The sequence below is a fragment of the Eurosta solidaginis genome, unplaced genomic scaffold, assembly GCF_040869045.1.
Source record: "Eurosta solidaginis isolate ZX-2024a unplaced genomic scaffold, ASM4086904v1 ctg00001298.1, whole genome shotgun sequence".
NCBI lineage: Eukaryota > Metazoa > Arthropoda > Insecta > Diptera > Tephritidae > Eurosta > Eurosta solidaginis.
Window position 1 is genome coordinate 14,127 of NW_027137112.1, and position 27,440 is coordinate 41,566.

The 27,440-nt window shown below is 33.4% G+C and overlaps 2 pseudogenes; both read left to right on the forward strand.

Annotated features, from left to right (window-relative positions):
- Positions 1–6,382: 6,382 nt before the first annotated feature.
- Positions 6,383–27,175, forward strand: LOC137236168 (filamin-A-like; annotated as a pseudogene).
- Positions 24,749–25,803, forward strand: LOC137236169 (filamin-C-like; annotated as a pseudogene).
- Positions 27,176–27,440: the final 265 nt, after the last annotated feature.

A 27,440-nucleotide genomic window follows, 5' to 3' on the forward strand; every position in this document is an offset into this window, starting at 1 on the left:
GATCGCTCAAGCCGGTTAGTCTTAATGAAAGAGTTTAGAACAAGGAAATGGCAGAGTAATGAGTCATTTCAGGAATATTTCAACGAAAAGTTGATTTTATCTAACAAATTTACAATTAATGATGTTGATTTAATAGAACACATTGTAGAGGGAATTCCTGATTATTTTTTTCGATCGCAAGCAAAAAAGCAACGTTTTAAAAATAAGCAAAGTTTACTTGAAGCTTTTCAAGGAGTTAAAGTACCTAATAAAAAACGAGTAGATGATAATTTAAATAATAATACTAATACAAGTCAACAATCAAAGCTGATTAGATGTTTCAACTGTAATTCCCTGGAGCATTTGGCAGCCGAATGCCGCAAGCCAAAACGCGAAAAAGGAGCATGTCATGTGTGTGCACAAATGAGCCATTATGCAGTTGAATGTCCTAAAAAGAAGATACATCATGTTTTCGATCAATATAACAAATATCCTGATGATTATGTATGGTATATTAATTATAGTTTTATTAGGGATGGATATAATTTTTGTTCAACATTTGGTACCTTAATTGACACTGGTAGTCCCATCAGCTTTATTCGACAACAGTTCGTGCCTTATGTTCTTCTTTTAAAAAATTTTAATTCTGAAACGCAATTTTTTGGAATAAATAAAAGTCAGCTTCAAATATTTGGAATAATAAAATGTATCATTTCGTATAATGAAAAAGATATAGATTTTTTTTGTGTATGTCGTTCCGGATGACACAAGGACATATCCGGTAATTTTAGGAAGAGATTACTTGAAAATTAATAAATGCGAATTAAAAATTTATCCAAATATATGTACAAAAGAAGAATATAATTACGAAAATGAGTGTTTTAATTTAATGAAAATAAGTATTGAGGAAAAGGACACATGTATTGATAATGATGAGTTAAGTTATGATACGAAAAGGAAACTTGATAAAATATTTAAAGAATGCTATTTGTGCTGTGAACGCCCTGATGAACCGGAAACTACATGTGAAATGAAAATTTTGTTGAATAATGAGAAGCCTTTCCATATCCTTCCACGAAGACTAGCTTATAATGAAAAGGAAAAACTTCAAGAAATACTAGATGACTTATTGCAGAAAAATGTGATTAGGCCTAGCAGATCGGAATACTGTTCACCAATTGTATTAGTGCGGAAAAAACTGGTGATATACGGCTCTGTGTAGATTACAGAACTTTAAACAAAAATACATTGAAAGATAACTATCCGATACCATTATTTGACGATCTTTTAGACAGATTAGTTAATAAAAAATTATTTTCTCTATTAGATTTAATGAGTGCATTTTACCATGTACGAATGAACGAAGATTCTATAAAATACACTTCGTTTGTATCTCCTTTGGGCCAATACGAATTTTTTAGGATGCCATTTGGGCATAAGAATGCCCCTTCCACTTTTCAGCGTTTTATAAATTATGTATTTGATGATCTCATACGCGCGGGAAAAGTTGCCATTTATTTGGACGATATAATGGTTGCTTCAAGTACTGAAAATGATCATTTAGAGATTATGAAGCAAGTGTTCGATAGGTTGGTGAGAAACAAATTGGAACTAAGAATTGATAAGTGTAAATTTATGAAATCGGAATTGAGATATTTAGGTTATTGGATTACGAAAGATGGTATTAGGGCCGATAAAAATAACGTAGATGCAGTTAAGAATTTCGCTATTCCTAGAAATAGTAAGGATGTGCATAGCTTTTTAGGACTCTGGTCATATTTTAGGAGGTTTATTAAAGGGTTTTCAATTGAAGCTGGTCCATTGTATAATTTAACACGAAAAGATGTTAGTTTTAAGTTTGGTGAGAAAGAATTGGGATGTTTCGAATAATTAAAGTTCAAGTTGATCGAAGCACTTACATTATGTATATATGATCCAAAGGACGAGACTAATTGCATTGCGATGCAAGCTCTCGAGGGTTTGGCGCTATTCTTTTGCAAAAGAAAGGGGATGGGAAATTCCACCCAATTTTTTACTTTTTAAAATGTACTACTGATGCAGAAACCAAGTATCACAGTTTCGAATTAGAAACTTTGGCGATAATTTGCGCATTAAGGAGGTTTAGAATATATTTACAAGGGTTAAAATTTTGCATTGTTACTGATTGCAATTCATTAACGTTAACTTTAAACAAACGGGAAGTGAATCCTAGGATTGCGCGATGGGCTCTGGAGCTAGAATATTTTGACTACAAATTAGAGCACCGTAGTGGTACAAGGATGCAACATGTGGATGCGTTGAGTAGGACTTCTAATGTCTTAGTTTTAGAAGAAAATACTTTTGAGCAGAATATATCAATTTGTCAGAACAGAGACAAGATTATTTTGCAAATTAGAGAAGAAGGAAAGTAAGATATTTGAAATGAGAAATGGCCTTATTTATGGCAAAGTAGGTAAGGAAATTTTATTTGATTTACCACAAGAAAAGGAAGTAAACATTCTACGACTTTATCATGATGAAATGGGACATTTAGGATGTGATAAAGTTTTTCATGCAATATCTGAATCCTATTGGTTTCCTAAATTGAAAAAGAAAATTCAAACACATATTCGAAATTGTTTAAAGTGTATTACATTATCTCAAAAAAATGGTTCTCGCCAAGGACTCTTACACAATATATCGAAAGGGAATGTACCTTTTGAGAATTGGAATGTTTCGAAAAATTAAAGATCTAGTTGATCGAAGCACCTAGATTATGTATATATTATCCAAAGGACGAGACTGAATTGCATTGCGATGCAAGCTCTCGAGGGTTTGGCCCTATTTTTTTGCAAAAGAAAGAGGATGGGAAATTCCACCCAATTTTTTACTTTTCAAAATGTACTACTGATGCAGAAACCAAGTATCACAGTTTCGAATTAGAAACTTTGGCGATAATTTAAGCATTAAGGAGGTTTAGAATATATTTACAAGGGTTAAAATTTTGCATTGTTACTGATTGCAATTCATTAACGTTAACTTTAAACAAACGGGAAGTGAATCCTAGGATTGCGCGATGGGCTCTGGAGCTAGAATATTTTGACTACAAATTAGAGCACCGTAGTGGTACAAGGATGCAACATGTGGATGCGTTGAGTAGGACTTCTAATGTCTTAGTTTTAGAAGAAAATACTTTTGAGCAGAATTTATCAATTTGTCAGAATAGAGACAAGATAATTTTACAAATTATGGAAGAGTTAGAGAAGAAGGAAAGTAAGATATTTGAAATGAGAAATGGCCTTATTTATCGCAAAGTAGGTAAGGAAATTTTATTTTATGTACCACAAGAAATGGAAGGAAATATTCTACGACTTTATCATGATGAAATGGGACATTTAGCATGTTATAAAGTTTTTCATGCAATATCTAAATCCTATTGGTTTCCTAAATTGAAAGAGAAAATTCAAACACATATTCGAAATTGTTTAAAGTGTATTACATTCTCTCAAAAAATGGTTCTCGTCAAGGACTCTTACACAATATCCCGAAAGGGAATGACCTTTTGAAATGATACATATAGATCACTTTGGTCCAATATTGTTAAAGAATTGTAAAAAAAAAAATACATATTTCTAGTGGTCCATGGTTTCTCAAAATTTTCAAAGCTCTGGGGCTAGTGAAGTTATAAGTTGTCTAATGTCATATTTCAATGCATATAGTAGACCGAAATCTTTAATATCGGATAGAGGAAGTGCCTTTACTTCAAAAGAATTTCAATTATTTATGGACACAAATAATATAAAACATATTAAAATAGTTACGGGATCTCCACAAGCTAATGGACAAGTAGAGCGAGTAAATCGTATTATAGCTTCAATGATTTCCAAAATTACTAATGCTGGAAATGCATATAGTTTGGATAAAGTCCTGCCGAATATTGAATTTGTTTTGAATAACACTTTTCATCGAAGCATAGGTACAACACCTAGTATTCTATTATTTGGTATACCACAAAAAGGAGCAGTAATAGATTTTATAAAAGAAAAACTTGAAGATTTTATATAAACGAGGAAGAGAGAGATTTAGAAGTGATACGGTCTAGAGCAGCAAAAAATATAGAAAAGTGTCAGAAGTATAATAAATCTCAAAAAGGTCGGGGTAGGATTTTAAAAGCTTATCACGAAGGAGATTACGTCATGGTGAAGAATTACATAAATATTTCAGGGGCATGTAAAAAAATGGCTCCAAAATTTAAAGGACCTTATAGAGTAGCGAAAGTTCTGCCAAATGGCCGACACCTGTTAAAGGATGTTGAAGGATTTCAAGTTAGCCAGGTTCCATATGAAGGGATATGGGAAGTAGCAAATATGAAGTCTTGGTTATTAAATAAAAATCAGGAAACAATCGGGCGATTGCATGTCAGGATGGACGAACTGTTGCAAGTTTATAGAAATACCTTATGAAACAAAGCAAGTTAATGTAAATTTTTAGAAACTTAAAGATCTATTGTAAAAACATTCATTCAATAAAAAATATTAGATAAAGCAAGAGCAAACGAAAAATTTACTACAGAGGTGTCGTTATGAATTTTCATGTATCTAACTTTATTACCCCTTATTTTTCAGCATTGTATTTATTATTTTATTCCACCTCGGAAATAAAGAGAAGATAAAGTATGTACAGAAAAAATGTATATAATTTTAACACAAAAAAAACCTAGAAAGTGTTTTCTTAATTTCCTTTTTCATCTAATTATTCCACAATTACGGGTTCAAAACACTAAGTTAATTTTGTCTTTGTGTGGTCATGGCAGCGTGGCGAGAGCGGCAAGCGCGTAGATGAAGTTTTCTAATATTGTCGGTAACAGCTAAATTTCAAACATCACATCGCCACACATGTGCAGCAATATCGTGGGACACATGTGGCACGCTGCATGTGCGTGCTTCCTGTTTGTATAACAAACAAAGGTGTTTGAAAACAAAAAGCTAAAGAATCAAAGACAATACAAAACAAATAAATCTCCACAAAGCTGAAACCATAACAATTTTGCTGTATATCGCCTCCTGACTTAACTGCAGCGGCATTCCTCTATATTGACTGACATTCTGTGCTTAAATGTGGCGCCTTTTGTTATTGATAATTTTTTAATTACACTGGATCACAAATTCCATTTTTTTTTCTGCACCAGAGACACCATTATGAAATTCCAATGTAAAATCACCCCCTGAATCTGAAAATCAAGGTTATTTTTAATTCTATGGTAATGTTTATGAGATATTTACGAATTACTGTTTTTTCAAAAAAAAAACAAAAATTGAGTCCACTTAATCATATATATCTCAAGAACGAACTGAGCAATTCCAAAATGGTTTGAAGCTTTTAAAAGGTAATAAATAGAATTTGCTAGGCCCTGCAGATTCAAAGATAACGAACAACCAATACAGATTTATCCAATTTTTTTTGTAAAAATGTGTACTTTGCGAGGAAGGATCTCGAAAACTTTTTAGCAGATTTTTTTTTCTTCTCTCTGTTTTATTACGAAAACCATAAGCTTTCACTGAACAAAATCGATGGACTAATACAAAAGTTATAAGCATTCAAGTAAATTTATCCATTAAATACTTAAGTACCCTACTGGTACATACATATGTGTTAGTATTCGTATATCAGTTAATTAGCAGGTAAATTTTCGAAGGGTTAATAGATACAAAAAACTTTTAGTGTCATTTTCTCAAGCCCAGATACATTTCAAGCAAGAGCATATTTTTAAGGTAGGTAGTGTTTTCTTTGTAGAACTAGGGAACCTTTTTGTCTAAGTTGGCTTGAATTTTTACATGATCTAAGTATAAATATTATTACATGCGCCTTGTTCCTTCATAATATATGCAAGGCTCGCCGGATACTTAAGGTAAAATATTATAGAACTCTTTGCGAACAATTTTCCAAGTACCACATGAAGGAGGACAGTGTTTGTTACTGCAAAGACATTGCTGGTCTATTCAAACAGTTTGGTGAACCATATGATACAAAAGAGTGACCATTGTTCATAGACGGCAATAAATTAAGTTTAAAGGCCGTATTATTGTTTTGTCAGTTAATTTTAAAACCTATCTGCCCGATAAACAAAAACTTTGTATGAAAATTTTTAAATTTACATGCGAATATATAGCCCTAAATCTGAATTCATGGTCCAGTTCTGAACAAACAAGAACGAGAAAAATGTAAACAAAAAATTTGTTCTGGATTGAAAGATATATCCAGCCTAAGAGAATTATATACTAATGTGTCACTTATGTATTTATCTAATATACCTTTTTGTTTTCTTTCAGGAGTAAATATGTCTTTAAAAGTTCATTTTCTACACTGCCATTTAAACTTTTTCCTGCAAAATTTTGGCGACGAAAGTGATGAGCATGGGGAAAGGTGTCACCAGCAAATGAAAATTATTGAAAGTCGGTATCAAGGATTCTGGGATGTCGCTACGATGGGTGAGTCACCCGTTGGTTTCTCATAAGAGAAACCGATCCTAATCTAAATAAGCGTCAAAACAAGACACATAACTTTTTCAATTATAAAATAAGATCCCAGAATTAAGGCATATATACTAAGCTGGGTCGATTTATTAACCTATATAGCGCAATCGATTTTTCGATAGGTTTTGGGCTCAGGAAAAAAATTTCCACTACGCATACCCAAAAAAAAAATTTTCGAGCCTGCAAAATTTGAGTTTTTTGATTTTTTTTCTTTGATTTTTAAGGTTTTTTTTCATGCCCTATTTAAAAAATTTTAATTTGATTTTAAATTTTTTTATAAAAAGATATCATGATGAAATTTGGTAGGAACATTACTCTTATTACTATATATATGCTTAATAAAAATTAGCACATCCGGAGAACTACCACGCCCACTTTAAAAAAAAAATTGTTTTAAAGACAAATTTTAACAAAAAATTTAATATCTTTACAGTATATAAGTAAATTATATCAACATTCTACTCCAGTAATGATATGGTGCAACAAAATACAAAAATAAAAGAAAATTTCAAGGGCTTTTCGCCCTGCAGAACTTTTTCATTTTCTTCTGCTTCTACTTAGGTGTAACACCCATTTTACAAAGTTTTTTTCTAAAGTTATATTTCACGTCAATAAACCAATCCAATTACCATGTTTCATCCCTTCTTTCGTATTCGGTATAGAATTATGGCATTTTTTGAATTTTTCGTAAATTTCGATATCGAAAAAGTGGGCGTTGTCATATTCGAATTTCGGCCATTTTTTATGCCAAGGTAAAGTGAGTTCAGATAATTACGTGAACTAAGTTTGGTAAAGATATATCGATTTTTGCTCAAGTTATCGTGTTAACGGCCGAGCGGAAGGACAGACGGTCGACTGTGTATAAAAACTGGGCGTGGCTTCAACCAATTACGGCCAGAGAAAAGTTACCGTTATATAGTCTATGCCCCTACCAAATTTCACAAGGATTGGTAAATTTTTGTTCGACTTATGGCATTAAAGGTATCCTAGACAAATTAAATGAAAAAGGGCGGAGCCACGCCCATTTTGAAATTTTCTTTTATATTTGTATTTTGTTGCACCATATCATTACTGGAGTTGAATGTTGACATAATTTACTTATATACTGTAAACACATTAAATTTTTTGTTAAAATTTGACTTTAAAATTTTTTTAAGTGGGCGTGCTCTTCATCCGATTTTGCCAATTTTTGTTTAGCACATACATAGTAATAATAGTAACGTTTCTGTCAAATTTCATCATGATATCTTCAACGACTGCCAAATTACAGCTTGGAAAACTTTTCAATTACTTTCTTTCAAAAATGGGCGGTGCCACGCCCGTTGTCCAAAATTTTAATAGCGATCTGAAATGGGAGCTCAGGAACCTACATACCAAATTTCATCAAGATATCTCAAAACTTACTTAAGTTATCGTGTTAACGGGCTGACGGACAGACATGGCTCAATCAATTTTTTTTTTGATGCCGATGATTTTGATATACCTTTACAACCAACCGTTATCCAATCAAAGTGAATATACTCTGTGTGCAAAGCATGCTGAGTATAAAAATACCACGCAGTCAGAACAACAACAAGCCAAAAGTTTTTTATTTATTTTAAATTAAGAAAAATCCACCACCTAAGTAAAAGATACGGCAAATTTATTGTGATTTTTTCTCTCCATTAATTTTTTCAAACTCTTTCAAACTTTAACTCTCAGTATGGCAACAGTGTTCTCATTCAAGATTCTTAAGAACTCCCATTGACCAATTAAATGACTTTCCTTCATTATTTTACTGCAAATTTTAAAGCTTCCATACAATTAATCTCTGCCACAACTGTGCAGAGTACAGAATACCGTTATGCGATTAAAAGTGATTTCATGCAGATAGAAAAAAAAAAAACAAGACCAATTTATTAGGAATGGCAGGAAGAGATGGAACAAGTATTTTACTTTCCTATTTTTTTGCAACAATAAACAATTTAAATGCTAAAAAAGTAGGCACTTAAAAAGTGAAAAAGGCTTAAAGAATGAGGGAGTGACTTGCAATACCACGGAACCATGTACCTTGCTGCAAAGCAGAAAGGGCACTGGTTGCGGGCCAAGAAGAGATTAATTGGTTTATAATATAGAGGGAAGTAACGATAAGACTTCAGCCTAATTGGCGATTCTGAAGGAAGTTAACATTGCAACTGCAGATGTCCCCAGAAAATTAACCAAGTGACAAAGCAGCCCCTGACTTTAGCGCTAATAGAATGTCATATACACCGCTATCATTCTTCGTTTCAGCGGAGTGCACAAGCGGTTATAGGAACGTACAGTTATCTAAAGGCAAGGCGCAAGCGCATGAATTGAGGTGGCAGATAGCGCACTGCTTCCCACGATACCAAAGTCCAAAATATTGTTCCAATTTGTAGGTAAGTCAAAAGACGTGCTGAAACTGTTACAGCGACAGAACCTGAATGTACCGACAGCGGTACTGGAATGTATTTCTAGTATCTCGACAAACGCAGTAGGGACAAACCTACACTCTGCGAATAAACAAGAAAAGGAGACGAAGATGCTGCAGGAGATTAAACAGCACAATGATTCCGATAGTCTGACAGTTAAACTATCAAGACAATAAAGTGGCGTTACTACCTCTCTTCTCTTCAGGAGGATTTTCTCGATGTGAGGGTGATGGCTTTTAACCGAAGACGTAACAATTCGATGTTTATTTTACCTCTAAAGCTATAACGCTTGTGGCTCATGGTTGGCGTACTAACAGGGAAATCCTAGCGGCCCATGCTTATAAATAATGCCCCGTCAGTGGTAACGGAAGTAGGAAGCGCAGGCTTTCTGATGAAACAGTTGAGGTTGTTGCGTTAAAGCAACAATTAAGCTGGATCCTAGGAAATTTCTAGAGTTCGCCAAGAGGAAAGAGTGATTTTTTTTTACACAGCTCCTAGTTGGGGCAGTCAATGTGGGGTTTTTCAACTTAAGTGCAAGCACTGGGCGCTGATACTTGAAAAAGTACAAAATTCTGAGTTTTTGTTGGGAATGTATGTTGAGAATACATGTGAAGGCATATTCCGTTTACATGACACGTAAATTCGCTTCAGCATAAGATATATCAATGCAATATTGAGTATACTTAGATCTTTCACCCTATAATTATTCCTATTAAAAGTTTTCTTCAAATTCTTTTTATTTCATTTCAGGTTCACCGTGGCACGTTGATATCATGTCTACACCCGGTCTAACAGCACTGGGCGAATCGACACGCCTTGTACCCGCTAATACGCCGGTGGTTTTTGAGATACAGATGCCTCCTGGACAAAGCCTAACGAAAAGCGAGCGTGTGGCAACAGTTTTAACACCAACCAAGTCCAAACTGAATGCCAGAGTCGCCCGTGAGGCGGCAAATGGTGCTGCACGCATCGAATTTGTACCCACCGAAGTGGGTACACACATCATTGAAGCGTCCATAAATGGCACAAAAATAACTGGCGGTCCCTTAATTGCCAAAGTTTACGATGCCAGTCTAATACAAGTTACAGATGTTAATGGTGGTGTTGTTGGACAACCATGTCAATTTCGTGTCGATGCAAGTGCTGCTGGCGAAGGTCAGCTAGAAATATCTATAAATGAAGGCGAAGTACCAAATCATGTGAAAGTGGTAGGTGGTGGACCTTGTTTGGTCTCCTTCACACCCGAACAAGCTAAATCACATTTGATCGATATTAAATTTAATGACGAAACGGTACGTGGTTGCCCATTTGTGTGCGTCGTAGCTGACACATCACGCGTCATGTTGAATATTTCGAATTTAGAACTGGTACCAGTAAACCGGCCGCCTTCGTTTCATATAACCGTAAGTGGTGGAGGCGCCGCTGAATTGGCGGTGAGTGTACGCGGACCGCATGGCGATATACATGCTGGATTTACAGCTGAGTTTACGCCCATTGCAGTGGGTGGACACTCGACCAATGTGGAGTATAATAGTTTTCCAGTGCAGGGTACACCATTCTTGGCGAAATCTTATGATACTACGAAAGTGGTGGTGGGTAGCGTGTCGCGAACGTTGGACGTTCGGTGCAATTTTCTGTGGATGCTGGTGATGCAGGCGAGGGTAATTTCGAGATAACAATTTCGGCGAAAGGTCAAAATGTACCAACATAAGTGTATCCGCAAAGCAGTGCAAGGTAAGTAAGAGAATTTTTCTCAATCACTTATAGCTGAGGATCGTACAGAGTTATACATTTTGTTACAAGAATTACTTTTCAATTATAATTTTTTGAGTTGCTTCTTTCGCTCAGAAATTAACAGTTATTTTTAAGCTTTACATTTCGCTCGGAGAATAATAACAGGATTTCCAGTTTTTTATTTTGCTCGAAAATTCGAATTTCTTGAGTTTTTTTATTTCGCTCGGAAAATAACAGTTGTTTTTTTGAGTTCTTTTACTTCCTTCAAAAAATAACAGTTCTTTTTCTAGTTTATTTTCTTAATTGAAAATCTACTAGCTATTTTTAAAATTTTTATTTTTTTCGAGTATTTATTTTGCTTGGGAAATAATATTTTTTTTTCGAGACCTTTATTTCGCTCGGAGAATAACATTTATTTTTCGAAATTTTTGTTTCGGTTGGAATATAAAATATTTTTTTGAGTTTTGTTTATTTCGTTCGAATATGGCGGTAATTTTGTTAGTTTTTTAGTTCGCTTATAGAGTTATTTCAATTTTTCAAGTTTTTTATTTCGTTTAGAAAATAACTGTTATTTTTCGAGTCTTTTACTTTCTTTGAAAAATTACACTGCTCTACAAAAATAAACTTTTTGCATTACCCTGGATCACCACTATTTTTATACCTTTCATGAAAATGAAATGGATATACCATAATTTCGTCACGAAACCGCAAATTGTAAGTCCTTAAAGGAAAATAGATAGACCCACCATTAAGTATACCGAAATAATCAGGTTGAAGAGCTGAGTTGATTTAGCCATGTCCGTCTGTCCGTCTGTCTGTTTGTATGCAAACTAGTCCCTCAATTTTTGAGATATCTTGATAAAATTTGATGAGCGGGTGTATTTGGGTGTCCGATTAGACATTTGTCGGAACCGACCGGATCGGACCACTATAGCATATATCCTCCATACAACCGATTTTTCAGAAAAAGAGGATTTTTGTAATATCTTACCCAATTTAAAAGATTGAAGCTTCAAACTTCACCATATACTTTCGTATATTGCACGTATTGTTGCCTGAAAAAATTGATGAGATCGGTCGTATATATAGTATATATCCCCCACAACCGATTGTTCAGATAAGGAACTTTTCGTAATTACTGCCATATTTTAAGAGCTAGAGGCTTCAAATTTCAACGAATGATTACGTATATAGCATATATTGTTGTCTGAAAAAATTATAAAGATCGGTGGTATATATAGTATATATATTGTGGTATATATAGTTATATATATATAGTATATATATATATATTTTCGCAAATTTTAGCCCCATTTAACAGCTAGAAGCTTCAAATTTCACAGAATACTTACGTATATAGCATATATTGTTACCTGAAAAATCATAGAGATCGTTGTATATATAGTATATATCTCATACAACCGATTGTTCAGATAAGAAACTTTTTGCAATTTCTACCCCATTTTAACAGCTATAAGCTTTAAATTTCACCGATTACTTACGTATATAGCATATATTGTTGTGTCAAAAAATCATAGAGAACGGCGATATATATAATATATATATGACGGTATATATAGTATATATAAAAAATTTTTTTTGCGGTTTCGGCCTCATTTTAACAGCTATAAGTTTCAAATTTCACCAAATGCTTACGTGTATAGCACATATTGATGTCTGACAAAATCATTGAGATCGGTGTTATACATAGTATATATCTCATACAACCGATTGTTCAGATAAGAAACTTTGCGCAATTTTTGCCCCGTTTTAACAGCTAGAAGCTTCAAATTTCACAAAATGCTTACGTATATAGCATATATTGTTGTCTAAAAAAATCGTAGAGATCGGTGGTATATATATTATATACTTCATATAAACTGTCATTTTTGCCCCTTTTTTACGGCTAGAAGCTTCAAAATTCATCAAATTTCATCAAATAGTTACGTTTACGTCATATATTTTTGAAAGACGTGATTCGTAGTCATAGTTTTTACATGCAGACAACAAAAAAACGTGAAGCTTTGCATCCTCACACAGATTACCTACCTATTTTTATACCTTTCATGAAAATGAAATGGTATATTAATTTCGTCACGAAACCGAAAATTGTAAGTCCTTAAAGGAAAATAGATAGACCCGCCATTAAGTATACCGAAATAATCAGGTTGAAGAGCTGAGTTGATTTAGCCATGTTCGTCTGTCCGTCTGTCTGTTTGTATGCAAACTAGTCCCTCAATTTTTGAGATATCTTTATAAAATTTGGTGAGCGGGTGTATTTGGGTGTCCGATTAGACATTTGTCGGAACCGACCGGATCGGACCACTATAGCATATATCCTCCATACAACCGATTTTTCAGAAAAAGAGGATTTTTGTAATATCTTACCCAATTTAACAGATTGAAGCTTCAAACTTCACCATATACTTTCGTATATTGCACGTGTTGTTGCCTGAAAAAATTCATGAGATCGGTCGTATATATAGTATATATCCCCCACAACCGATTGTTCAGATACGGAACTTTTCGTAATTACTGCCCTATTTTAAGAGCTAGAGGCTTCAAATTTCAACGAAGGCTTACGTATATAGCATATATTGTTGTTTGAAAAAATTATAAAGATCGGTGGTATATATAGTATATATATGGTGGTATATATAGTATATATATAGTATATATATATATATATATATTTTCGCAAATTTTAGCTCCATTTTAACAGCTAGAAGCTTCAAATTTAACAGAATACTTACGCATATAGCATATATTGTTGTCTTAAAAAATCATAGAGATCGGTTGTATATATAGTATATATCTCATACAACCGTTTGTTCAGATAAGAAACTTTTCGGAATTTCTACCCCATTTTAACAGCTATAAGCTTCAAATTTCACCGATTGCTTACGTATATAGCATATATTGTTGTCTGGAAAAATCATAGAGATCGGTTGTATATATAGTATATATCTCATACAACGATTGTTCAGATAAGAAACTTTTCGCAATTTATACCCCATTTTAACAGCTATAAGCTTCAAATTTCACCGATTGCTTACGTATATAGTATGTATTGTTGTGTCAAAAAATCATAGAGATCGGCGATATATATAATATATATATGATGGTATATATAGTATATATATATAGTATATATATATAGTATATATATATTTTTTTTTGCGATTTCGGCCTCATTTTAACAGCTATAAGCTTCAAATTTCACCAAATGCTTACGTGTATAGCATATATTGATGTCTGAAAAAATCATTGAGATCGGTGGTATACATAGTATATATCTCATACAACCGATTGTTCAGATAAGAAACTTTGCGCAATTTCTGCCCCGTTTTAACAGCTAAAAGCTTCAAATTTCACAAAATGCTTACGTATATAGCATATATTGTTGTCTGAAAAAATCATAGAGATCGGTGGTATATATATTATATACTTCATATAAACTGTCATTTTTGCCCCTTTTTTACGGCTTGAAGCTTCAAAATTCATCAAATTTCATCAAATAGTTACGTTTACGTCATATATTTTTGAAAGACGTGATTCGTAGTCATAGTTTTTACATGCAGACCACAAAAAACCTGAAGCTTTGCATCCTCACACAGATTACCTACCTATTTTTATAACTTTCATGAAAATGAAATGGTATATTAATTTCGTCACGAAACCGAAAATTGTAAGTCCTTAAAGGAAAATAGATAGACCCACCATTAAATATACCGAAATAATCAGGTTGAAGAGCTGAGTTGATTTAGCCATGTCCGTCTGTCCGTCTGTCCGTCTGTCTGTTTGTATGCAAATTAGTCCCTCACTTTTTGAGATATCTTTATAAAATTTGGTGAGCGGGTGTATTTGGGTGTCCGATTAGACGATTGTCGGAACCGACCGGATCGGACCACTATAGCATATATCCTCCATACAACCGATTTTTCAGAAAAAGAGGATTTTTGTAATATCTTACCCAATTTAACAGATTGAAGCTTCAAACTTCACCATATACTTTCGTATATTGCACGTATTGTTGCCTGAAAAAATTGATGAGATCGGTCGTATATATAGTATATATCCCCCACAACCGATTGTTCAGATAAGGAACTTTTCGTAATTACTGCCCTATTTTAAGAGCTAGAGGCTTCAAATTTCAACGAGTGCTTATGATCGGTGGTATATATAGTATATATATGGTGGTATATATAGTATATATATATATAGTATATATATATATATATATATTTTCGCAAATTTTAGCCACATTTTAACAGCTAGAAGCTTCAAATTTCACAGAATACTTACGTATATAGCATATATTGTTGTCTGAAAAAATCATAGAGATCGGTTGTATATATAGTATATATCTCATACAACCGATTGTTCAGATAAGAAACTTTTCGCAATTTCTACCCCATTTTAACAGCTATAAACTTCAAATTTCACCGATTACTTACGTATATAGCATATATTGTTGTCTGAAAAAATCATAGAGATCGGTTGTATATATAGTATATATCTCATACAACCGATTGTTCAGATAAGAAACTTTTCGCAATTTCTACCCCATTTTAACAGCTATAAGCTTCAAATTTCACCAAATGCTTACGTGTTTAGCATATATTGTTGTCTGAAAAAATCATAGAGATCGGTGGTATATATATTATATACTTCATATAAACTGTCATTTTTGCCCCTTTTTTACGGCTAGAAGCTTCAAAATTCATCAAATTTCATCAAATAGTTACGTTTACGTCATATATTTTTGAAAGACGTGATTCGTAGTCATAGTTTTTACATGCAGACCACAAAAAACGTGAAGCTTTGCATCCTCACACAGATTACCTACCTATTTTTATACCGTTCATGAAAATGAAATGGTATATTAATTTCGTCACGAAACCGAAAGTTGTAAGTCCTTAAAGGAAAATAGGTAGACCCACCATTAAGTATACCGAAATAATCAGGTTGAAGAGCTGAGTTGATTTAGCCATGTCCGTCTGTCCGTATGTCTGTTTGTATGCAAACTAGTCCCTCAATTTTTGAGATATCTTGATACAATTTGGTGAGCGGGTGTATTTGGGTGTCCGATTAGACATTTGTCGGAACCGACCGGATCGGACCACTATAGCATATATCCTCCATACAACCGATTTTTCAGAAAAAGAGGATTTTTGTAATATCTTACCCAATTTAACAGATTGAAGCTTCAAACTTCACCATATACTTTCGTATATTGCACGTATTGTTGCCTGAAAAAATTTATGAGATCGGTGGTATATATAGTATATATCCCCCACAACCGATTGTTCAGATAAGGAACTTTTCGTAATTACTGCCCTATTTTAAGAGCTAGAGGCTTCAAATTTCAACGAATGCTTACGTATATAGCATATATTGTTGTCTGAAAAAATTATAAAGATCGGTGGTATATATAGTATATATATGGTGGTATACATATATAGTATATATATATAGTATATATATATTTTTTCGCAAATTTTAGCCCCATTTTAACAGCTAGAAGCTTCAAATTTCACAGAATACTTACGTATATAGCATATATTGTTGTCTGAAAAAATCATAGAGATCGGTTGTATATATAGTATATATCTCATACAACCGATTGTTCAGATAAGAAACTTTTCGCAATTTCTACCCCATTTTAACAGCTATAAACTTCAAATTTCACCGATTACTTACGTATATAGCATATATTGTTGTCTGAAAAAATCATAGAGATCGGTTGTATATATAGTATATATCTCATACAACCGATTGTTCAGATAAGAAACTTTTCGTAATTTCTACCCCATTTTAACAGCTATAAGCTTCAAATTTCACCGATTACTTACGTATATAGCATATATTGTTGTCTGAAAAAATCACAGAGATCGGTTGTAAATATAGTATATATCTCATACAACCGATTGTTCAGATAAGAAACTTTTCGCAATTTCTACCCCATTTTAACAGCTATAAGCTTCAAATTTCACCGATTGCTTACGTATATAGTATGTATTGTTGTGTCAAAAAATCATAGAGATCGGCGATATATATAATATATATATGATAGTATATATAGTATATATTGTTACGAATATTAGCAAAACTAAGGAGTGCTGCCATCTCCAGGCCGATGCTAAGCAGTGACGTGAATTCACATCAATAATTCAATCATTATGTATCTACATAAACGAATCAATAATTGCGTCTACACATATGTACACATTCCGACGAGCAACATTTACATACAAGGCAGCGAGAGATGAGATGTCACACACAGATGAATTTACTTATACGCTTATGTGTGTGCGGGAGACTGTAAACTACAAACTCACATATGTACATCTGAGAAGCGCTAAAAAGTAGATAATTGTAAACAAGTAGAAACTATATGAGAACTATACACACACGAATATAGTTGGTAAGTTCTGGAAATGGAAGAGCCTAGAATATGCAGCGTAAACTATAAAAGCGGGGCAGGCGAGTAAGAAGTAATTCAGTTTGATTTGAGTTGTCAAGCAGTTTGATTAAGACGATATCTAGCGAGCAATAGCAGTGTTATTTTGAATAGTAGAGTTTCATTGAGCTATCAATCAGTGTGGTTATTAAGCAAGCTATTCGTTGCACAGTTTGTTATTGTGAAGTACTTTAATAAAGGCCATTTTGCGTTATTACAAATTGGAGTTATTTATTCAACAGTTTAGTGATTCGAACTTAGCAGAGGATTTGCAAGCAAATTCGTTACAATATACATAGTATATATATATTTTTTTTGCCTCATTTTAACAGCTATAAGCTTCAAATTTCACCAAATGCTTACGTGTATAGCTTATATTGATGTCTGAAAAATCATTGAGATCGGTGGTATACATAGTATATATCTCATACAACCGATTGTTCAGATAAGAATCTTTGCGCAATTTCTACCCCGTTTTAACAGCTAGAAGCTTCAAATTTCACAAAATGCTTACGTGTATAGCATATATTGTTGTCTGAAAAAACCATTGAGATCGGTGGTATATATAGTATATATCTCATACAACCGATTGTTCAGATAAGAAACTTTGCGCAATTTCTTCCCCATTTTAACAGCTAGATGCTTCAAATTTCACCATATGCTGACGTATATAGCATATATTGTTGTCTGAAAAAATCATAGAGATCGGTGGTATATATATTATATACCCCATATAAACTCTAATTTTTGCCCCCTTTTTACGGCTAGAAGCTTCAAAATTCATCAAATTTCATCAAATAGTTACGTTTAGGTCATATATTTTTGAAATACGTGATTCGTAGTCATAGGTTTTACACGCAGACCACAAAAAACCTGAAACTTTGCATCCTCACACAAAGTACCTACCTGTTTTTTATTTTATATTTATCTTAAAAATCGTTAAGGTATGTAGATCTGTTCACTATATATTTCTTATCTTATACATCCGATTATTCGGAGATTACGAGCGGGATAAGATTATTGTTCAGCCCCATTCATGAAAGGTATGAAGTCTTCGGCACAGCCGAAGACAGTCCCATTTTTACTTGTTTTATTTGCTTTAGTCCCCTAATTATAAAAATAGTCGAAATTTAAAATTCTATGGATACGTTTTTGTTCTTTTTTTTTTTGTTTTCTAAAATTTGCCTTCTTTGAAAAGGGAGATCCATTGATTTTATCATATCTCTGGAACGGGTTGTCCGATTTTGTTGGAGTTGGAGAAAACAGCATATAATAGCAAATGAAATTACCTTAAAATTATTTAAATACCATTTTTTTTAAATACTTCTTGGTTTCAGAATTATTTGCATCGGATTATAAAAAAATATATTTTTTGTATTAAAAATTTCCTTTTTTCTCTAATTCGTATAAAAAAAAAACTTATAACTTTCATTAGATGATCAATAAAACTGTGAATATTCCAAATAAGGCAAGCTTTATTTCATGAAAATCCATGGATAAAAGGTAATATTATTAACAATTAAGTGAATGAAGGGAAAATACGTATTTTTAATATTTTTGTTTATTTAGCTATTTAAGATACCTTTATTAAAGAAGTCCTACAAAATTTAGTACTTGAGATATTTGAAAATAGTTTCTACTTTTTGCTTGTCTACAGTAATTTTCTGAATTTGATTATCGTATAAGAAACCGATTATAATCCCCCATCATATTTTAGTTCCAGAATCCTTGATAACGCTCCTCCATTGACTTAAGTTGTTGGTGAAATCGTTCTTCATGCACGTCACTGACATCACCAAAATTTGAGGGGAAAAAATCCAAATGGGAGTGTAAGAAATGCATTTTTAGAGACATGTTTGCACCTGAAATTATATGTATATGTAATTTAGAGGTTATAATTATGATGAATATACAAAAATCATATCATATTCCTACTTACCGATTTTCGAATAGTTGGTTTGCAAATCGGAAATGATTTCCTTATAATTTAGACCCCTATTATTTCCTAAAAAGTTTGAAACAATCAGCCTAAATGAGTTCCAAGCAGCCTTTTCATCGGGTGATAGTAACGTCTCGAATGTTGAGCCCTGTAGTAGTTTTCGGATTTGTGGACCATCAAAAACACCTTCAAAAATTTTTGAAGCGGATAATTTTGGAAATATTGTTTGAATATAATCGAATGCTTTTTCATTTTTGTTTAGCGCCGTAACAAAATTCTTGACTTATCCAAGCTTGATGTGTAATGGCGGAAAAATCTCATTCTCCTCTTTAATTAGAGCAGCATATTTTTTTCTATTGTGTGTGCCTACTTCGTGAATAGTTCTTGCTGGTCAGTCCTTCCTTAAATAATGTGCGCTTCGATCTCGGCTATCCCAAAGGCAAAGAAAACAACAATGTTTTGTGTAACCACCTTGTAGTCCAGTTAGTAAAGCTACCACTTTGAAGTCGCAACATATCTTCCAATCTTGTTTTTCATAATGAATATATTTTAATAGTTTGGACATGGTTTCATAAGTCTCCTTCATATTTACGGCGTGTGCGATGGGTATTCATGGTTTCTGATTGCCATTGTGAAATAAAACAGCTTTAAGGCTTTCTTTGTTACTATCAATAAATAATCTCCATTCACTTGCGTCATATGTTTGTCCAAGCTTTCCAAAAAGTCCACTTATATCATAGCAAAAACGTATATTGTCTTTGTTTCTATAAAAACAAGCATATGGCTTATATCGCTCACGATACATAGTTATCGTAACCTGTTTTTCTAATAAATTTCTTTCTTTTAGACGGGATGCAAGTAGCTCTGTCTTATCTTTTGGAAGATATAGGTCTCTTGTAAGATCGTTTAACAAGGACTGTGTCAGAGGCTTTGGGCAAAATACATCTGATACGCTGGAGGTTTTTGAAGACAAAGAAATAGGCGATGGAGTAAATTCAGTATACGTATTATGTTGATCTTCAGGACATGGAACTCCATCTGAATCTAGCACGGGAAGAGTAAAACCACCAACTAAAATCGTGGGACAAGACCAAATCATATGTTTTCGAAATTCTTTTTTTTTACTTAAACAAAAGTAACAGTTAGCACCATGATCACATGTTTCTCTCCACATCATAGGTTTTCCAATTTGCATGTTTTCTCTGTGTAAAATGAGTATCATAAATATTTTTAATTATTAAATGTAATTGTTACTTACTGAGGGTAGGATTTCCATTTCTTTAAAATATATATACAGCTATCACAAATTGAATTTGGCGTCCAATACTGGCTCCAATTCTCAACATCTATTTTAAAATAATCCTTATATGAATTTTGTAGTAAAATAGTGAAATTTCTCCGCCCTTTTGCTGTAGTGTAAAGACCACATACATAGCAAACTATATTCGGGTCATTATTGAAAACAAATTTTCTACTTTTATTATTCATTTTTTTTAAAAGTCACTAATCAATTAATAGTTTTGTGCTGTCGTTGACAACTTGACTTTTCGCGATCAGGAATGCTAGCTAAATAACATTGAATGAACTAAATGAATTACTTTAAATAGTCGCAGGCCACTTCGATTTTTAAAAGTATATATCTTTTTTTTTTCGTTAAGTTTGTCACAATCGGCGACAATATACCACATACACAATATACCATACCATTTTTAACCACTACCTGCGAAAGGGTTTAAAAAAAATGGGTTTTCAAAAAAACTTCATATGCTATGGGAAATGGCCTGTGCTGGCTGTAGGTAGGTATAATACATATGGGGTATTCCATCCTATTTCGACCAATTTTGAACCCGACCGCTTTAGAATTAGCTGAAAGTTTTTCTTCCTTTTCTAGCTTACGAAAGACGTTCTTCAAATTTTTTCATCCAACTCAAAAAAAGTTATGAATTTAAAAAAAAACAACGTTTTTGTTTTCAATATGCTATAACTTTTTCAAAAATTGATCGTTTGGGATCTTTTTTTTTAATTTGTTTTTAAATGTACTTTTCGGAAAAAATACAAAAAAAATTTTAAGGAGTGTGCCGATAATTTTTTTTTTTTTTTATATTTAATTGAAAATTAAACACCTTTTTTTTTAAATTCATAACTTTTTTTGAGTTGGATGAAAAAAATTTGGAAAAATTCTGAAAAATGTCTTTCGTAAGCTAGAAAAGAAGAAAAACTTTCAGCCAATTCTAAAGGGGTCGGGTTCAAAATTGGTCGAAATGGGATGGAATACCCCATATATTTTTTTGTTTTAGTTAATTTGATTTTTTTGTTTTTATGATTTGAGCATTCTAAGAACATCGCAAGAAAAGCCTCAAGGAAAAAGTTGTATATATTTGATAACAAATATATATGACCACACTTCTTTCTTACGAAAACCCGCGTTGGCAACTTAAATTTTCCATACAGTATGAGGCATTTTTTCTTATGATCTGCGTTTTGCCTTAAGAAAAATTGACGGGGAAAAATTTCTTTAGTGTCATTATCGAGTTTTCTCATTTCTGGCGATGCCCGTAGTAAGCTTTAAAAAGACAAAGTTGCGCAAAATGTCATACCTAAATAACTTGTTTGTCAAAAACAATAATAGGTTTGATATGCAAAATTTTCGCTAAATTGGGTATTTTCACTTTATTGTCAATAAAACCAACATTTATTCATGTATTTTAACGAAATAAGGACTCAATTATTTATAATGTTTACAGTTTTAAGACCGTGAAATAAAAATGGCAAGTTTTTAAAACCTTCGATTTTTTATGAATTTTTTAAAAATAAAAAAATGTTCGATTTTGCAAAAACAAAATTTTTTTTACATTTTTATGCGAATAACTCCACAACGTCGATCATATAAAAAAATTTTCTTATCACGACTTGAAGAGAATTTTGCGGTGAATCCACTGGTGTTCCTCTCAATGAATTTAGATAAGTAATTTCGTGATTTTAGAAAAAAAAAAATCGTATCCATAGAATTTAATATTTTGGGTATTTTTGTACTTAGGGGGCCATAATAAACCGAAATTAAATAGTTATACTTCAAAGAAATTTCTGTTATTGACTGTTGTTATTAAATATTTAGTTTTATTTCTTAAGTTATTTAGTTCGCTCAGAAAATAACTGTTATTTTTTGAAAGTTTTATTTCGCTTCGAAAATCTTAATAATTTTTTGAGTTTTTTATTTTGTTCCGAAAGTAACACTTATTTTTAAATTTTTTTTGTTTCGCTAGGAGAATAATTTTTATTTTTTGAGATTGCTAATTTACCCGAGATCTTACTGTTCGCATATTTTACTTCATTCCAAAGAATTTTCTATATTTATAGTAAAACTCAAAAAATAAAAATGAAGCCCTTTAAAGATAGTAATGGATTTAAACCTTTATGATTTTTTTTGTTTTCAATTTGAATCAATCACAGTTATGTGAGTTCCTGGTTTATAAAAATCCGTTAAATGTATTATTTTCATCTCTTTTCATAGATTCTCCGTTTCGTTTTGTGCCAACTGAGCCGTACGAACATACTATAAATGTCACATTCAATAAAATGCCTGTGCCTGGTTGTCGGCATGTCGGCGGCATGTCGGGTCCACAAGTTTCTCTCGGTGTTCCCGGTCCCGTACATCAACCAAATTCTGTTGTTATCAATCACGCTGGCGGTCGCTTGGAAGATATTGAGGTCAATGTTGAAGGTATGTATTCGTTGTGGAGTTAGTGTATAACCCTCTGCAAAATTTTATACTCCCTTTTTATATATATGTATGTGTGTACTAATTTTTTTCGCGTATATCGTCACCGCACACATCTCGAAAGTCTTCAGTCCCTCACTCACATCCAAATTGGATTTAAGTATTTTTTTTATTATTATTTGTTTTATGCACTTAGTCTTTTCAACTTTTATTTTGTGCATATTTGAGCTTTCGGGTTCTCATCGAAATACAATTTTCCTTAAAATAAGTATTCACATTTTTTTAATATAAAATCAATCAGTACTTTTGAGGTATGCAGTAGATAATGATTATTGATATTTTACGAAATTATCTGCGTTCATAATATGAGATGAATTTGATTGTTCCAAGAAGCTTCTGGGGATCTACTACTATGAGCCTATTCTTCAAAACTAATCAAAAGTACCAATGATGTCCTGTTTGTCTTCCATTTGAACCAATCTCTTTGTCAGTTGAGTACTTCAATTTATTTTAGGCCACCCATAAGTCTAATGTTGAATTGAGTACTATTGTTACGACGGCGAGTTTACCAAATCGATAATAGGACTACCACAGGAAAGATTTTCTGACCAATCCTGCCTCTTATTTATGGACTTGTTTTTCTTGCTTACTATTTTGCAGCTTCCAGGCTCATGTCTTTAGGAATGAGACATTAAAAATATTTTCCAAAAATTTGCTCAAAGGTAGCCCCTCTTCATGGTTTATCGACCCTCCGACTGTTCTTTTCCATTCAAAATGCACAAAATCTGACTTGCGTATCACGCGCAGGGTCGTAGAACAAGGTCTGCCTGTGTTTTCTCCAAGGGATATCTCGAAACATTTATTTGATTATTGAAAATAGCGAAAAAGAAATCGACTGTGCAACTTGCAAGAATCTTAACTGTAGGTCTGAAACATAATTAAATATAATTTTCGAATTTAACTTCGCGCGTTGTAGGGGGCTCAAAGTTCTGAAAAGTAAGCACCTCCTTAGCTAGGCAAATGCTGGGTAAAACTATCTCTTGCAGAACATCAAAATACTGATGCAAGGTTGTGCCTATGGTCCAATTATTCTATAATAAGGCATACTTCTATGATGTCCCAGAGAGCTTCTATAACAGAGGTCATCAGCCATGTAAAAGGAAGGGACTTAGGCGATTATTACTTACCACAGCAGAACCTTCACTCTCACTTCACACTTAATATTACACCCTTTCTTTTAACAAGCAGAGTTGCAACACCGAAAGAGGTTATTGTTTATTGGCGCATTCCAAATAACACCTGATACGCAGAATTTTTTAATTTTCTATGAGACTCAAACAATAAAATAATATTTTTAAAACATATTCAAAAAATAATTCTTTGCGTGCACACGCCTTGCCTCGTTGCTCGTTAATAAATGACTACAATGATGTTTCTCTTACCAACACAACAACTGTTTTAATTTTGAAGATCACTGTTTTATAATCACGACCAACTGCAACTTGAACCAATTTTAATACTCCTTTCAAATCAAAAGCGAGTCTCCGGGAATGTAGATAAACAGTAGGTTTGTGGTTGATAGAAGCAGACTAGGAAACATTTTTGAATAGTTGCTTGAGATCTTCGATAATTATATTAAATCTATTCCGCGACACTTCAATAACATGTCCTATTTGACAAGGTTCTGCCCGTTTATGACTGAGTGAGATTATCATAAACTGCTCCCAAGCTTTGTTGTAAACTTATTTCGAAACAAATTCCATTACCTGATTTGCAGGGTAGCTTCGGTATATTCCGAACTTATCATGAGCCCATATTGGACTTTGTTAACGTGTTAGAAAAGCATCGTCCGGTTTGGTTAACACGATGCTGAATTAGATCACTAACTATGGCGCTTTTACCAATTCCATCCAACCAATATCTTTCATAAGGTTTTCCTAGATTGTATTTCATTTTTATCATTTATTATCTATGGTTACGGGAGAGGGTTTAAAGCAGGCCGCTATCAAAGTGGATAACACTTTCGCGCTAGAGGGATTCGAAGGCGTCGAGCCGCAAGTATTCGTTACAACGCCATCCGGCGACAATATTATATGTCAGCTTGTAGCGCAAGGCGGCGACAGCTACACAGCCACAGTTCAGCCCACAGTTGTGGGTCGTCATATGATAAGCGTTACAGCCAATGATAAACATATCAACGGCTCAACATTTTCATGCAATGACTTTGATGTCTCGCGTGTTAGTATCAGCGGTTTTCATCAATAATATGGACCGGCGGCATTGGGTATACTAGTTACTTTTAGCGTGGATGCTGCTGGCGCTGGTGAGGGTACTCTAGAACTGGTCGTTTCGACCGACAAAAGCACTGTTAAAGCAGTGTATGCGCGTGTGGTCTTCATGCCACAGGCAACCGAGCCACATTATGTGAATATTACATTCAACGGAGTGCCCGTCGATGGTAACCCATTCCGCGTAGAGATACAACAAACCACACAACACATACAAATAGTCAGTTTGGCTACAATCGATTGTCCTACAGATGACCAGATTGCTGAGATTATGGGACCCGATCATAGGCCAGTGCAGTACACAATTACCAGACAAACAGCAGAGTTCCGCACACACATGACCGGTAATTATTTGATACGTTTAATCGATCGCGATACACGGGTATTGGTACCCGTACCCTAACAGTCTTCGATCCGTCATTAGTGAAGATCACCGAAGTTGGTGATTCGGCGCGTCAGCGACCAGCTAGTATTTCGGTGTCGCTCAATGAGGTAGGACAAGGTGAGCTGTCGGCTTTGGTGAAATGTGGTGCTTCTGAGGTGCCTCACTCTATACGTGGTCCATCCAAAATGGGTATTTATGAGATTGTCTATCATCCGACGCGTGTTGCACCACACAAGATCACAATACTATTCAATGAAGTGCCAATCTCACAGAAACCGCTGGAAATCAATGTATTGCCAAAGAGGATATTCTCTTTGGTGTTAGTATCGGCCGTGGTCCTAATCTTTGTCTAGTTCTTGGTCTAGTTCTTGGCCTTGATCTTGGTTTAGGTCTTGGGCTTAATGTATATCTTAGGTTTAACCTTAGTCTTCGTCTTCGCATTGATCTATGTTTCCGTCTTTATCATTTTCTTAATCCTGGTTATAGAACTGACCTTAGTTTTCATCGCATATCTTAATGTCTTCTCATTTTTATTTATAAGATTCACGCCTATGGCCCTGGTATCGAGCATGGCGTATTGGCCACCTTCCAATCGCGTTTTATATGCGATACGCGTGTGCTGTCGCTGGACAACTAACAGTACATGTACGTGGCCCCAAAGGAGCATTCCGCGTCGAAATGAAAGTGAAAAGGATCGCATTATACTGTGCAAGGTAAGGAAGGATTAGGCATACATTTGTATGCTCAGTTTTTAATTAACATTTTTTCTCAACACTCCAAACAGTACGATCCAACCGAGCCTGGTGATTACCGCGTCGAAGTCAAATGGACTGGTGAGTTTGTGCCAGGCTCACCATTTCCTGTAATTATATTCGATACTGAAGAAGAGTTACGTCGCTATTTGCAAGGTATATGAGGCCAAAGTAGTATCAGCACAGTCCTCAGTCAATTGACGCAACATCAAAACACCCAACCTCAACTTCCACATCAACAACCAATACAATTACAACATTGTAATACATTACCAGCATCACCGCAACAGTTCCATCATCGCTCCCAACAACAAATACACCGTATATCACCATTGCTGGGCAGTCAGTTACTGAACCAGCAGTAGCATTATATAAGTAATCCAGATTTTATATACGAAATGGGTTCGCGCAGTTGTTTGCGTCGTCGTTGCCGACAGGATAACAACTGTGTACTCCTTTGACAAATTGTACAGACACACACATTTGATATATTTATACACACATACATATGTATGTGTATAGAAGATTTTGCAGTTTATTTGTTTTTATTTGAAAGCGAAAAGTTGGAAAGCTATTGAGAAAAATAGATAATAAATAAGCTCCAAAGGTGAAATAAAAATAAACAAAAAACGGTAAATAAAATGGTTCAAATATGTAACTTTGTTGTTGCTACTTTAAACAAAGAAACTGGTCACACAAATCGACGACAAATGAGAAAATTACAAAAGAAACGAAATGAGGGCAGCTTACATAAAACCACAAAATGAAAAAAAAAATGAGGCACTATTTTAAAATTTAATGAATAAAAAGTTTTAAAAGCGCTTTTTATTTAAATTTACAAATTTGTAACCATTGAAATATAAACTGACAACGAAATCTTCCCATCGTTACGAACGTTATTAAAAATATATAAAAAATTTATTTGCTATTTAGTTTTAAAATTTTTGTATAAATTTAGCAGCAATTTGCAAAAAAAAATTTATTTATCGACACAAAATTAAAATAAATGTGTGAGTGAAAAAAAAATTAGATCAGAAAATAAAAAAAATAAATATAGGAAAAAAAATATTTCTTAAAACTTCTTAAAATATTTTTTGTAATAGAAAATTATACAGAAAAAATTTTAATTTATAAATAAAACTAAAAAAAAATAAATTGTTTGAACAATTTTCAAAGTAAATTTTGTAAGAAAAACTTAAAAAAAAAAAATGTTTCGTTTGAAACTTATAATTGAAAAA